The 15189-nt window shown below is 48.1% G+C and overlaps 1 protein-coding gene across 1 annotated transcript in view; it reads right to left on the bottom strand.

Annotated features, from left to right (window-relative positions):
- TMEM181 (transmembrane protein 181) overlaps positions 1 to 15189 on the bottom strand; it is a 69932-nt gene that overhangs the window by 44617 nt on the left and 10126 nt on the right. The window lies entirely within an intron of this gene.

Below are 15189 nucleotides of genomic sequence, written 5' to 3'. Positions count from 1 at the left end.
CTCGAGCCGGGGTGAGGTGGGGGGTGCGGCCGGGGAGCGGGGCAGGGACGGGAGAGGCGGCAGACTGCCCCGCACAAGCCCCGCTCACTGGCCGCACCGGAGGGGATCCCGCGGCGCGTCTACCTCCCTGCGCCCCAAGAGCACAGAGGCGGCCCGAGCGGTGGGTGGGCTCAGTGTAGGGTTCACAAATTGACTGACTGAATGACTTGACTCTTACTCCTTGTCCCTTGCTGAGGAGACAGCACATTAAAACATTCACCTGGCTTCCAGGGCGCCTTAATCAGGGCATAAGGATGGATCATGGGAGTCCATGAACGCCCTACAGTTGTGTGAAAGACACTATGGGTGTCTGCATTTTTCTGGGGAGAACATCTATAACTTTCCAAATTATCAAAGAGGTTTGTGACCCAAAGAGCTTAAAAGCCAGAGCAAACCTCTGACACCCCCAGATGATGCCAGGATAGCTTTCCAGGCTCTTGCTGGTAGTTTCTGCAAACTTTTTCTAGATCAGAGCTAGCATAGCGTGCAGATTTTCCATCTCTGGGGCGAACACGGTCCCTCAGGAAGCATGCAGGTGTGGATCTCACACCCCACATCCCACAGAGCTGCAAACAGAACCGATGGTACAAATCCGGGTCCTGCTAAGGTCCTGAATAGGAACAAGTGCCAGGGACCAATCCTGTTGGAGTTCTTTCGACAGTGTGACCAGATCCGCTGACCAAAAGCACTTCCTTGAGCTAAGATCTTGGCTCACAGTCCTAAATCTCTGTGATCAAGAACAGAGGAGAGCCAAGGTTTTGGATATTTCCAAGATTCTCTTTGGAGCATTTGTCAAAATGCCCCCCCCCGCCCCGGTCCCCTTATTGCTTGGGTTTAAAGTCAATCTGAATAAGGAAAATAAATGACTCAAGCTTTCTTCCTAACCTTTCCTTGTTCATGCTCTGAGCTGCCAACAAGCTCATTGGTATTGGCAGGAAGATACCAACACGAGTAGCATTCAGTTCCTGCCCTCAGCAAACTTGCAGGCAAATGCAGTTACCAAAACTGTGACAAGCCCAGATTGCTACAGTGGCACTGAGGAAGGGCACCTAACTCACCTGGGGTGAGGTTGGGCGGGAGAGGAGAGAGAATGCTCAATGTTTGGGCTGATCTCAAGGTGGGAGGGGCTTGAGAAGTTGGAGGGAAGTGGGGGACCCCAGGCAGAGCAACAGACTGAATACCGAGTAATATGACAAATTCCATTACCACTCAGAATCCTAAACCACAACTCTTAAAGGAATAATAACAAAAGATTATTCCTTTGATTCTTTTCATAGACGCTAGGAGGAAAAGGGGTCTTCAGAGCAACAAGGCCATAAACAGGGCAACAAGGAACATAAACACCGGTGCCTGTGGAACTGGCAGGAAACGGGGCACCGGCCAGGTGGGCGCTGTGCACCAGAGCTCGCATCGTCTCAAAGAGCAGCACGCACCCCTTTGAAAGCCTCTGACTTCAGATACAACTTTTCATGTGACACCTTCCAATTCTAAAGTATTGGAAACTAATTTAAAAAAATATTTTGAGGGACACCTGTGTGGCTCAGTTGGTGAAGCGTGAGCAGAAGCATGCCTTTTGCTCAGGTCATGATCCCAGGGTCCTGGGATCGAGTCCCGCATCAGGCTCCCTGCTGCCTCTCCCTCTCCCTCTGCCTGCCGCTCTCCCTGCTTGTGCGCACGCGCTCTCTCTCTGACAAATAAATAAAGAATATATTTTTTAAAAATATTTTGAACTCCAGGAGGACTAAACAAAACACATTTGCTGGCTGCATTTGTCCCGAGGCAGCCAGTTTTTACCTCTGATCTGAGGAAGTCTTGTCTGGTGTAGAAATGCCTGCTCCAGAGGCTGTGCCAGCTGCCTGACCTCCCCTGAGACACCCCCACAGACCCTTTGCTGTTTTCGTATGGCTCCAGGTTTTAAAGAGTTGACCTCTTTGAGACCCAAACTCCCTCCTGGTAACTTCTCCACGTTGGTCCTCCCTTGACGTGCTGGCCAGCATCACTTCGATCCCTCTTTTTCTCCTTGATGTGCTCTTCCAACATTAACGGAGTATTCCGTGTGTGCTACACACTTCCCTCAGTTCTGGAAATACAACTCGAATATGTGGGACAATCCCCGTCCTCCTGGGACTTATCCTTTGGTGAAGGACACAGGCAGCAAACAGATAATTACCGAATAATGACACAGTTACAACTGTGATGGCAAAGGGATAGACGGGCACAGTGATAGTGAACATGATGTGGGGAAAGGTGCCCAACATATTCTGGGGCTCCAAAAAAGCTTGTCTAACCCGTCAACCATCCCTCACAGGAGATTTCCTCCAGGTCACCTCCAAGCCCCCTTCTCTGAGCATGCTTCTGCTCAGCAAGTTTCCTCGCTAAGCTCAGAATGGAGCACATGTCAGATGAGGTCTGTATCAGCCTGAGAATGAGTTGGTATTCTGTCAGCTTCCTCCCATCCAGCTGATGATTCAGTTCTCCTGATACCTCCTGGGATGTCCACTCAGGGTCACACTGTCCAGTGAGAAGAACCAGCAATTACTGATCACCTGCAAAGCCTAAGGCCCAAGCCAATGAATTCTCTCAGCCACTTGAGTTATCCATGGTCATTATTCTCATTTTACAGATAGGAAACTGAGGCCTTAAAGAGGTTAAGTAATTTTCTCAGGGACTACTGGTGAGAACCTAGGACGACCTAACCCCAAGCTCACGCTCTTCCAATGGTGGTGTCCCGAGCATTGAAGAATGTGACAGGGTCAGAGTGACAAGCAAAGGCCAGGAGCAAACAGGCCATTAGATATATAGAGTCTCTGTAACCTCAGAGGCACTCAGCCCACATTTATCAACTTTGTTCTTATTTTAAAAGCCTTCTTAAATCCATATATACAATGTTTCACAGCATTCCCCAGTAATCCCATTTAATTGGGAGATTGGACCAGTGGGTGAGTGTATATGTATTTGAAACCTAGCCTTGTTTCGAAAAGGATCAAAGTATCATAAATTAGATTAGTCTGATGCCACCTATTCTTAGGAAAACCCCTACTCATACCTAATGTTCATTTCATTTTCTTTTTTTTCTAAGATTTTATTTATTTATTTGAGAGAGAGAGAAAGAGCACAAGCAGGGGGAGCGGGAGAGGAAGAAGCAGGCTCCTGGATGAGGAAGGAGCCTGGTGCGGGGCTCCATCCCAGGACCCGGGATCATGATCTGAGCCAAAGGCAAACGCTTAACTGACAGCCACCCAGGTGCCCCTCGTTTCATTTTCTAAGGGCCAGCAAATGATCCCTTTAAATCATTTTCTCTAGAATTGGACCAAAGTCAAGTCCACCGGTCTGTAGTCTTCTGACACCCACTCACCACTGTTTTTCAAGTCTGATGGCAGCATCTCATGGGGTTTACCTACAAATGCTCTTAATACCCTAGGAAATTAGTTGTCTATTCCAGGGGATTCAAATTCACTTCCTAATGTAACAACAAACATTTGTCGAGCATTTTGTAGATAGATTGCAGTGATCTCCTTACGTCTTATTCATAAGAATCAATAACGGCTAACGGCAAGCACTCATGCTCTAGTCGGGCCCGGAGTTGAACAGGAAGGAAACGAATGGCTTACTGCAATTCTCTCTGCCCACTGTGTTAGTTGCTCAGGCTGTTGTACAAAATACCAGAGGCTGAATGGCTTCCACAATAAGTTTTTTCTCACGTTATAGAGGCTACAAGTCCAAGATCAAGGTTCTGGTTGATTCTGTTTCTGGTGAGGGCTCTCTTCCTAGCTTGCAGAGAGCCACCTTCTAGCCATGTCCTCACGTGGCCTTTCCTTGATGCATGTGTGTGAGAAGAGAGAGTGGGAGCTTCCTGGAGTCTCTTCTAATAAGGATGCCAATCCCGTCAGATCAGGCCCCCCCCACGACCTCCTTAAACCTAGGTACTTCCTTACTCCAAATTCAGCCACAGGGGGAGAGTCAGGGCTTCAAAATATGAGCGGGAGCTGGGGGTAGGGAGGACACAAAAATTCAGTCCCTAACAACTCTAAATGGAAGATTTCTTAAAAAGGAAAACTGCCCTACATATTCAGTGCAGAGACTAGGGAATTCAGTACCAGCAACTCTGATCGCCTATTCTTTGTTCCAAGGCCGGAAAATCTCAGTCTTGATTCTTCCTTGAGCCTGATGACAGCTGATGACATTTGATGTTAGTGACGTGCCTTGGCCTGGGTTTCAGTTGCTCCTGGAACCCATTTCCAGCTGACTCATCCCCTCTGCAGTTAGCAGAGCAGAACGAAGGTGTCTCCGTCAGGGCTCAGTCGTCTCACCACACTGCCATCCCCACGACCTCCGCCCATCATTTGCAGGAGGCCCTGTGCCTCTCTGGCCCACTTGCTGCATCAAACACGAGGGCTTACTTTTCATTGTCTTACTTGACTCCTGGGAACCGATCGGTAGAAGCAACGGTCTGCCTCTGACTGGTTCCAAAGCTTTATCTTCTTATCAAGTTTCGTAATGCCAGAACACAGACATTCTGCCTGGTGGTTATTGATAATATAAGACCGTCGTTTTTGCTTTCTTATCCTTGTCCTTGTTCCCATTATTTACTGCTGCGGAAACTACCCCAACATATAGTAGCTGTATTAGTTATCTGTTGCTACATAACAAATTACTCAGAACTTTGTGCCCTGAAATAACAACATGTATTATCCCGTCATTTCTGTGGCTGTTCCATATGGATAGATGTTTCTGTGCCCTGTCCCGCATAACCCACCGCCTGGACCCACGTGCACACAGGCAGGCTGAGGAACACTGTTCGTGAGACTCGTGCTGTGTGAATGACCTTGGGAGCCTGGTTGTTTGAAATATACTCTCTGGCCTCCAGGTCAGAACTGACCCTTCTGTTCTGGATGCCAAGAGCTACAAATCTGGTCTCACATGCCCTCCTGCTCCAGGCGGGGTGGCCCCCCAGAATGGAATCCAGGAGGGGAGGCAGACACATACAGCCCAGGCTCCTTGAAAATACAGAAACATGATAACATAGAAACGCAGCTCACTCCAAACTGCACGCGGGCGAACAAACGTTTAATTTCAAATCCTGTTATTGCCCCTATAAATATGGCCTTTGTGGGGATGGTCCGTGGGAAGTCTCACCTGAGGGGAGGACGCTCCGCCCAGGCCTCTCGCCGGGACACCAGCCGGGCTTGTCTCCACGGGGCTTCCCAGCTAGGGAGGCTGGATGTTGTAAGTACCCAAAGTACATCAAATAGATGTAACTTTGCCTTATTCTCATCATTACCTACTATTACCGTCATCTATGTGTAGATTTCTTTCCTCTTCTGTTTCTATTAGGTTTCTATAATAATAATAAAGTTTTCTTTCCTTTTCGAAACCGAAACACAGCTGTTGTGAATCTTTTGTTCAGAACAGGGGATCAGGAATGCAGGTGCAATTAGTGGGCTCCTTTGGCTCAGCTCGCATTCGGGCTGTAGGCAGTGTGTCATGTGGGGTTCAAGTTATCCTTGAGAGTAGGCAGGAGAGGGGTCTGCCTCCACGCTCATGCTCACGGTTGTTGGCAGGATCCAGTGCCTCCTGGACTATTGGCTGGACTCTCAGAGTCACCATGAAGTTTACTACAGTAAACGTGATCTCATTCTATCCTCTTGGCACCACTGAAACAAATGCCCTCTTTTTCCTTGGGACCCATGGGTTTCTGGTACTTGCAATAACGATGTGCAGTGAGTAGAAGCAGGCATACCCTGTCTGTGCCCACCCCTGGCCCTCACACACGCTCGCAGGGCACAGCCCTTGCTCACGGGTCCCACGGCTTCCACTCACCAGGAATTAGTGTCCAGCATACCAATACCCTTCCCCTTCTCTGCCTTTGGTAATTTGGGATTTTTTAAATATCAGTCTCAATTTACTGAAACATGTCTTCCATTTTATCCTGAGCATTTGAGCGGTACTGCATGAACCAGACTAATGCCATCTTGAACAAATCCGCCATGATGACCGGTCTGTGACCTGACACCTTGAGCAGAGCCCCCCCTCCAATTCTTTCCTTTTGTTTAACCTCAGTATTAAGTACACCCTGAGGCAAAACGTCCTTGATCTGCTCTGGAGATATAGCCATGGCACACACCTGTTGTCAAGCTCTGTCCTCCTGACTGGTCCCTGACATGTACTCCCAGCTCTGGAGGCTACAAAAGCAACAGGTCTCAAGGGAGATGGGGTTGCAGCCATCTACTGTCTCATGACGCCTAAAGTATGCTTCTGTCCGGAAGTCCCCTTAAAAAAATCACTTCTCCTCAAGCTGGACTTGTCGGCCTTTCTCTTCAGCTTTGGAGATCATTGTGCATAGACCTCCCTTTCACAAAACAAGTACCATTCCACTACCCTGTGACTTCCCTGTGCCACCTTTATTTGTAATAATCTTTCCAGGGCCCGGCACCAAGCCTGGTGCAGAAAGAGACCCAACACGTGTCCTGAATGAAGGACCAAAGACTGGCACCATAGCGGTGTGTTTGCTCATAGTGTAGAGGCTGGGGGGACACCTGCCCACGGGAGAAAAGGGCAGGAGTTGCCAGGGCAGCAAGTGTGTCACTCAGAGGCGGGAAGCTGAGCGTGCACCTCCTTCTGTGAGGTCTCCTCTCCTTGCTGGTCCTGGTTTTCCTGAAGCTTCTAGTTCTAGTCCTGAAAAGCCCCGAGTCCCAGGCTCCTGCAGTCCCAGGCAAACCAGGACAGTTGGTCATGCGCTTCCAGCCTGCATTTCTTCTCTGAGTTACTGGGCAAAACTGTCTTCATGTTCAGGAATATCTTAGCTTGCTTCCCTCGACCACAGATTCTGAGGCAAGAGTTTCCACGTGAACTTTATGGGAAGCAGGTAGTACCCCAGGGAAGCTTGGAGACAGCGTGGAGGCAGGGGCTTGGGAGAGTACGTTCGAGGGAGTGCAAGCTGTCCCTGGCTTCACTACCAACACATCTAGTCGCTCCTCCAGAGAGACTGCCCGAAACTTCGGTGCCTGCAGATGATCTGTTGGTTCTGTCCTGTCATCTGTGTCCTGGGGGCCGGAGTCTGACCTACACATCTCGCTTATACTCCGGGCCCCTGCAGGCAGCTACTGGGGAACCAGGGCCTGTGGGCTCCAGTCCAGCCTCGCCTGTCGGTCTGCAGTGGAGCGGAGGTGGTGGGGGTGGAGGTGGCCGAAGCCGGCAACTACATGAACGTTTATCAGGATGACTCAGCTGGGGAAGCAAGACACGAGCCATGGTGGGGTGGGGTGGGAGGACAGGGGCAGGGATCAGTGGCTCTGGGGATTCACCAATTTGATCCAGTACAAAGAGGAGGAGAAAATTCGTGTTGCAAAGACTGGGGAAGTGAGTGTCCTGGGAAAACCTAGCAGGATTCTGGGGCTTCATGGAGGCCCCAGCTGAGGTCTTTAAGCTTATATTAATGACTTCTACTAATGCCTGCCTGGTGGTGATTTCCTCCCGCAATCGAGCAGCACAGAGAAGAGAGTATTGGTATTGATCAAAAACCTTGGGCTCCCAGGCAGCTAGGACAAAAGGGCAGAGGAACAAATTAGTTTAGGATAATGGGTCACAAAATTTGTTGAAGTCAGAATCACTTGGAGAGCTTTAAAAAGGTCCGATACCCAGGCTGAACCCCAAACCAATTAAATCAGAATCTGAAGTAGGGCTTGGGCTGGGTCATTGTTAAAGCTCTCCAAAGGATCCCAGTGTGCAACAGGCTTGATAACCATCGGTTTGGGGCCCCGGCGAGAGATCAGAAACCCATTCTGAATAGGTTCCAGCTCCTTCCTGAGATCCAGGGGCATTTTTGCCCTTTGATTCTATAAATCATCTCTGTATCTTTGTAATAAATTCCTTCTTTTTGGCTGAAATTAATGCTTGCAATCAATAGTATTTTTTAAAGATTTTATTTATTTATTTACCTAGTTATTTATTACAGAGATAGAGAGAGCATGAAGGTGAGGGGGGCAGAGGGAGAGGGACAAGCAGACTCCACACTGAGTGCAAAGCCCAACACGGGGCTCGATCCCACGACCCTGAGACCATGATCAGAGCCAAAACCAAGAGTCGGATGCTTAACCGACTGAGTCACCCAGGCGCTCTGCAATGAATAGTCTTAAACACTGTTGTACCATATCTCTATAAAGCGACAGTTAATGTCTCTAGGTGTCCCTGACATTGCCCTCAATGATGAGAACTACAGCAAAGTCATCGTTCCTATGGCAACCTGAAGGAAGGGTTGTTTGATTTTGCGTTTCACCCTGCAGGACACTGAGGATGGACCTGCCCTATGGAGCTTCTCGATCATTCTCCACTGAGCAGTAGGTGTACGCACCCTTTCCTAATCGACTTTTAAGTAATCTCTGTTGGCCTGGATGAAAATTGAGGGCTCTCTTCACTCAAGAGCATGGTGTTGCAGGTCGGAAATGCTAGACAGCTAACCTGGGGAAACTGGGAATCTCCTTCACAGAGACACACAACCCAGTCTTCAAGTTCTCCCAGGCTTGGGGACTGGAAATCAGCATGACTTTGTTAAAAGCGCTACCTCCGCGAACCACCACACCTGGAGGGCACTTTCCCAGCCCTGTGGGGTGTTAAAAAAGAGCACAGCTATGCCCAGGTTATGGTGTTTTTTTCCATGTTTGGTTTGCTTCCCTCATTCCCTAGGAAACAAGCGGGCAGGACAGAGCCCCCCTGCCCATGTCCCCCCGCTTCTGTGTGCAGCACCACCGGGGCCGGGCTCACCATGGGGCAGGCCTCTACCTTCAGAGCTCTGCTTCAGGCAGGGGACCGGCCCTGCCCATCACCACCCCCCCACCTGAGCAAGCCGCTTCCCACACAACCAACCAAGCTGCTCAAATTAGAGCCACCATTTGCCACAAATTGCCAAGTTACAGTAAATGCCGAGTTGGCCAGTTCCAGGCACATGAAGGGGCCATCCAGCTTCAGGTCCAGGGGCCGCTGGGCTACAGAAACCCTCTGCTTAGGCCTTGAACATACAGAACAAAGGTCTTTATCCTGATTTCCTGGATGTGGACTAAATCATACAAAACTCAAATACCTATGGGATGGGGGAGGAAGGGGGGGTACGGCAGGAGCCCTGGTGTAGAAAAGTCTGAAATGGGGGTGCCTGGGTGGCGCAGTCGTTAAGCATCTGCCTTAAGCTCAGGGCATGATCATGGCGTTCTGGGATCGAGCCCAACATCAGGCTTCTGCGCTAGGAGCCTGCTTCTTCCTCTCCCACTCCCCCTGCTTGTGTTCCCCCTCTCGCTGGCTGTCTGTCTGTGTGAAATAAATAAACAAAATCTTTAAAAAAAAAAAAGTCTGAAATGGGCACAGCAATGTCTCACAATCCGGGCTGAACAACCCCAGGGCAGGGGAGGGGCGGCTTGCAGAGAGCGGCCCTTCGTAGGGAGCTGCGACGGCACCCACCCACCGCGGGAGGGCCTACAGAGGGGCCTAAAGCAGTGGCTTCTGAAAATCCGGCTTCCTGGCACATTTCCTTTCAGTAATTTGCCAGAGCATTTCAGGGTGAAGTGCTTACTCTTGGTGTGTTCCTTTCATTGTCTATTCTGATCACATTTAGGGTAGGTGGATTTGTTTTGTTTTTTAAAGATTTTATGTGTTTATTTGAGATAGAGCAAGAGAGAAAGTGTGAGCATGAGTGGAGGGGGAAGGGCAGGGGGAGAGGGAGAAGCAGCTCCCCCCACTGAGCAGGGAGCCCGACTCGGGACTCGATCCCAGGACCCCGGGATCATGACCTGAGCCGAAGGTGGACGCTTAACCGACTGAGCCACCCAGGCGCCCCAGTATTTTTGTTTTCTAAGTTATGGAAGCATGTAAGATATTACCCAGGAATTTCATTTCAGGATAGGAAAGGAAAGGCCACAAAATAGTGGTTATTTTTAGAAGAGCCTTGAGGTTCTCTTGCCCTGGTGGACAAGGCTGTCTCTATTCAATGGGGAGGGTGGACAAAGGCTGAGGCTAGGAGAACAGGGAAGGAGAAAGCTGGACTAAGGAGGGAAAACCACCATTCCAGGGTGGAGAAGTGCAAGGGCGTGTCTTCCGTGACCTCTGTCCAGGACACTGGCAGTGACACCCAGACCCGGCCTCCTCAGTCAGTGTCAGCTGGAGTCACACCTCTGGGGTCATCAACCACCTTGATATTCCTGGGACTGTGGGGGTTCCCAGGACACAGGACTTTGGTGCTAAAGCCAGGACAGTTTGGTCACCCTGCCTCTGACCCAGCAGCCCCTCAAAAACTGGTTTCCCACAACAGAGGGCTGAGCAGGAACCTTTGCCCACACTCCATGTCCTCCTTCACCCCACTGCACACATGTCCCCACAGCACTGACATCACAGCCCATGCACACCACACACACATACACACACACACCACACATACACACACACACACATACACCACACACACACACACCACACACACACACACACACACACCACACATACACACACCACACATACACCACACATACACCACACATATACCACACTGAGAAGACTGTAGTCGCCTGTGCTGCGAAGGCTACCCCTGGGCCAGCCCCTTCAGACACAGCCCCACTCTCACTCTGTGGTCTTGGTTTTAGAGCCAGAAAGGACCTGAGATCATTCTATGAGATGTGCAGACCTGATTTCCAAGATGGTGGCAACAGAGCCAAGCCAAGACTCAGTCCTCCTGACTCCTCCTCAACAAACAGTCAGCTGCTAGTTAGGAAATATTCAGAGGGGACTCTAAGTCCACAGCCCTGTATCAACATGCGGACAGTCCTGTTCAAGGAGAGCCTGTTATGGGTGGAATTGTGTCCCCCGAAGATGTTGAAGTCCTGACCCCCAGTGCCTGTGACTGTGGCCTTATTTTGATCAAGTTAAGATGAGGTCAAGGGTGGGCCCTGATCCACTACATCTGGTGTCCTATGATGAGGGGAAACTTGGATGCAGAGACAGACACGCAGCCAGGGAAGACAGAGGGGAGAAGAACGGCCACATATGAGCCAAGAATAGCTGAGGCCCCCCCAAAGCTGCGAGGGAGGCCCTGCCCTCACAGCCTTGGACGGAACCACCCTGCTGACACCCCGATCTCAGAATTCTGGCCTCCAGAACTGGGAGACACAAAACGTCTGCCGTGTAAGCCGCTCGGTTTGCAGTGCTGTGTCACGCACCCTAGGAGACAAATCCAGATTCCCGGCCTTCCTATTTCAAGCGTCGGGTGTCCTGCCCCAGCTCAGAGGCCTGTTCTCATCTGGCAGATGAGACTCTTCTAGCAAAGCTGAGTCATTGCTGCAGCTGAATGATGACCGGCCCCGGAGAACGATCGGCTGCTTCTACCTGCTCCGCTCCCTAGGAAAAGAGTATCTTCATCTTTCCCTCTTGACTCAGAGCAAGATGTAGCTAGCTTTAAAGAAAAAAGAACAAAACAACTCTGCTTACATGAAGGCTCGGGTAAAAATAATTAAGCTTCGGTGAACCACCAGGAAGAGCGCTGACAAGTGTCCGGTGCGTCTGCTGTTTGAACCGCGGGCGCCACACACGCACCAGCGGCCAGATCAAGGACTTCGGGGTGACCTTTAAGCGCAGAGCTGTACCACCTGAAACACGAAATGATGAAACACCGTGGGATGGGTCTGCTGGTATTATATAGTAACTGATCTCTTCAATGTTAAAACCACCTTACATTCATGGCACAAGGCCCACTTGGTAATGGTATATAATCTCTTTTTTATAACCCTGTTGCTGGATTCAGTTTGCTGGTTTTTTGTTTTGTTTGAGAATTCTTCTGTCTCTATCCATGAGAGATACTGGTTTGTGGTTTTCTTGTGATGTCTTTCGCTTGTTATGGTAACAGTGTCTCATAAAATTTATTGGGACCAACACTTACCTAATGGCATTCCCTTGTGGTCCTTTCTTTTCCTGTAAGGTTGACAGCAATGTTTCCTCTTCTATTTTAGTAACTTGCATCTTCTTTCTTTCTTTCTTTTTTTTTTGGTTGGTCTAGCTAAAGGTTTGTCAAACCAGCTGATCTTTTCATAGAACCAAATGTTCATTTTATTCATTTTCCCTATTTTTCTTTAATTAATCTTTACCATAATCTTTATTATTGTTTTCCTTCTGCTTGCTTTGGTTTTCTTTTCTTCCCCAGTGTTTCAAGGTGGAAGGTTAAGTATTGATTTGAGCTCTGTCTTCTTGTTTAATGTGTGCATTTACAGCTATAAATTTCCCTCTAAGCACTGCTTTAGATGCATGCCAGGTGATCTGGGATATGGTGTCTTCATTTCATTCATCTCAAAAATCCTACTTTCCTTTGTGATTCGTCTTTTGCCAATTGGTGATTTAGGAGTGTGTTATTTAATTTCCACATACTGGGGGACTTCCCAAATTTCTTCCTGGAACTGATATCTGGTTTCACTCCATGGTTGTTGGAGAACTTCCTTTGTTTGGTTTCAGTCCTTTTAAATTTATTATATCTTGTCTCACGGATGAGTATATGATCTGTCCTGGAGAATGTTCCATGTGCACATGAGAAGAATTTGTATTCTACTGTTTTGGGGCACAGTGTTCTGTGGATTTCTAAGTCTTTTTGGTTTATATTGTTGTTCAAGCCTTCTGTTTCTTCATCAATCTCCTGGCTCGCTTCTCCATCCATTACTCAAAGTGGGTATTGGAGACTCCAACTATTGTTTTTGAATCTCCTACCTCTTCCTTCAATTCTGTTAGTTTTTGCTTCATGTATTTTGGGCTCTGTTGTTTGCTGCATATAAGTTTACAGTTGTGATATCTTCCTAATAGATTGATCCTTTTATCATTATAGAATATCCCTCTTTATCTCTAGTAACATGTTTTGTTTTAAAAGTTATTTTACCTGATAGTGGTCTAGTCATGCCAGCTTTTTTAAGTTTGCTGTTTGCAAGATATATCTTTTTCTATCCTTTTACTTTCAACTCGTTTGTATCTGAGAATCCAAAGTGTGTTTTCTATAGACAGGATATAATGGGATCATGCTTATTATCCCCTCTGACAATCTCTGCCTCTTGATGGATTGTTTTGTTTCTTCATGCTTAGTATTATTACTGATAGAGCTGGAGTTATGTCTGCCCTTTTACTTTTTATCTTCTATATGTCTCATGTCCTTTTGGTTCCCCTAGTCTTCCTATACTGTGTTCTTTTGCATTAACTGAATATTTTTCATTTGTAATATCTTTAACAATTTCCCACTATATATTATTAGTCATTTTCCTGACGTTTGCTCTACAGCAATCACAGCCCAGCAAGCAATTCCCAATTTTACCGGGAGCTCACCTGGAACTCTTTATTAGTTCATAGCTTCTGCCTATTAAAACCTGGGCAAAATATGCCTTCCTGTAATTTAGTGAAATTCTTCTGTTCTCTCTTGTTCATTCATGTTTTTAATGTAGCAGATGTTAGTTGAGCACCTGTTGTGTGATGTACTTTGTATCAGGAGCTCACGACATAGAGATGGGTAAGGCATGACCTCACCACAAAGAAGAGGGCTAGGGGACCCTCGGGGCAGAAGAGAATCAAAGAGGGGACTTATGGGTACAGGTGACGTCACTCAGCAGCAGGAGGGGGGAGACTCTGGGTCAGAAAACTCCCAAGGGCAGCAACAGTTTGGGGTCTTTTATAGCCACAGGGTTTGCCGTATCTATGGCTAGCAGATGTCGAGCCCTGTTTCACAGATATACAGAGCAGGCAGACTCCAAATGGCTAAAAATATGCATAATGGGCTATATGTAGAGCAACTGGGTATGTAAGAATTTGAGTTAGGCACCCATGGGAGTGAGTTAGGCACCTGCTTTGAAATAAGTGAAGAAACAAACAACATGGGAGCCAACATTCAGGGACCATCCTTAACTCATTTATATGTCTATATGGTAAAGGAAGAAGGCAGACCAACATCTGTTGAAGAAGGACAGTGTGTTTGCAACCATGAGGACTAGAGAGGATAATTGATGGAACAAGATCCCAGAGCAAGGGAGAGGAAAGCAGTCAAGAGTCATGCGGGAGGGGCGCTGCCCTGGGAGGACTGCATGAAGGCGTGGGTAGCTGACCGGTCCTGGTGCCCACCACTGGCCCCTCATACATGTGTTTGCTCAGGTCCTTGGTCCAGGGCCCCTCTGGGGCCTGTATCTTGTCCCAAACAGAAAACCAGTCTTTCTCACTGAGCCAGATTTGTACGTAACTCTAAGTTCCCAAGTGTGTACATAACTCTAAGTTCTCAAGTTTAATGAAATTATTTTCTACCTTAAAAGTGATGAAGATAAAGAAGCAGTTCTGAAATTACTGTCTCATCAGAGATACTTACCCTTTACTCCCACCAACAAAGACAAAAGACAGAGAGAGAGAAGGAGGGGAGAGAGGTCAGTACTCTAATTACAATGCATTGTCTCCAATAACTTGAAAACCAGGAGAAATGTGAGCCCGCTGAATCATTAACATTAAAATCAGTACTGATGTGTCAGGTCAGATGGGTCATTAACATTAAAACCAGTACATACAGACAAGTTTTCCTTAAATGGAAAAAAATGGTTCTCAGACCTTTATATCTGCCTGTAACCTGAACCGATGCTTTAACCTAAAAAGGGAGGTTGGCCAGCCTAAAAGTGGGAGAAAGCCAAGGTGATTGTTGACAGTGGCCACTAAGCTTTGTGTAGGAGAGGAGCCTTAACCGAAGATTTCTGGTATTCCCGTCCTGATGGCAAGCCCGTCCCATGGAGATGGATGCACCAGGCTCTGTCAGCTTCATGCTTTTGAACATTCCACTCACCGCTCTTGGGTTCTCCATCCTGGCTGAGATCCAGCCCAGGCCAATTAAATCAGAGCTCTCGAGGGTAGGGCCTAGGCATCTGTCTTTTTAAAAGCTCCCCCAAGTGATTCTGATGTGCAGCTAGCATCGAGAATCCCCGATCTAGCTAATTCCCCTGGCTGTGATGCCATGCCCACCATTATCTGTGTCCTCGTGGGTCTGCATCAGCCAATTACATAAATTGGCATTCTGAGTCTGTACATTGGTCCAGAGCTTAGTTAATGAGAAGCCTTCCCTGAGAACAGGCTTGATGTGCTGGCTAAAATAGGCCAGCAAGACTGAGGGTTAGCCCCTGG

Source organism: Ailuropoda melanoleuca, chromosome 10 (assembly GCF_002007445.2).
Source record: "Ailuropoda melanoleuca isolate Jingjing chromosome 10, ASM200744v2, whole genome shotgun sequence".
Classification (NCBI taxonomy): Eukaryota; Metazoa; Chordata; class Mammalia; order Carnivora; family Ursidae; genus Ailuropoda; species Ailuropoda melanoleuca.
The sequence above is the reverse complement of the archived record's forward strand: the minus strand, read 5'-3'. Positions and strand labels throughout refer to the sequence as shown.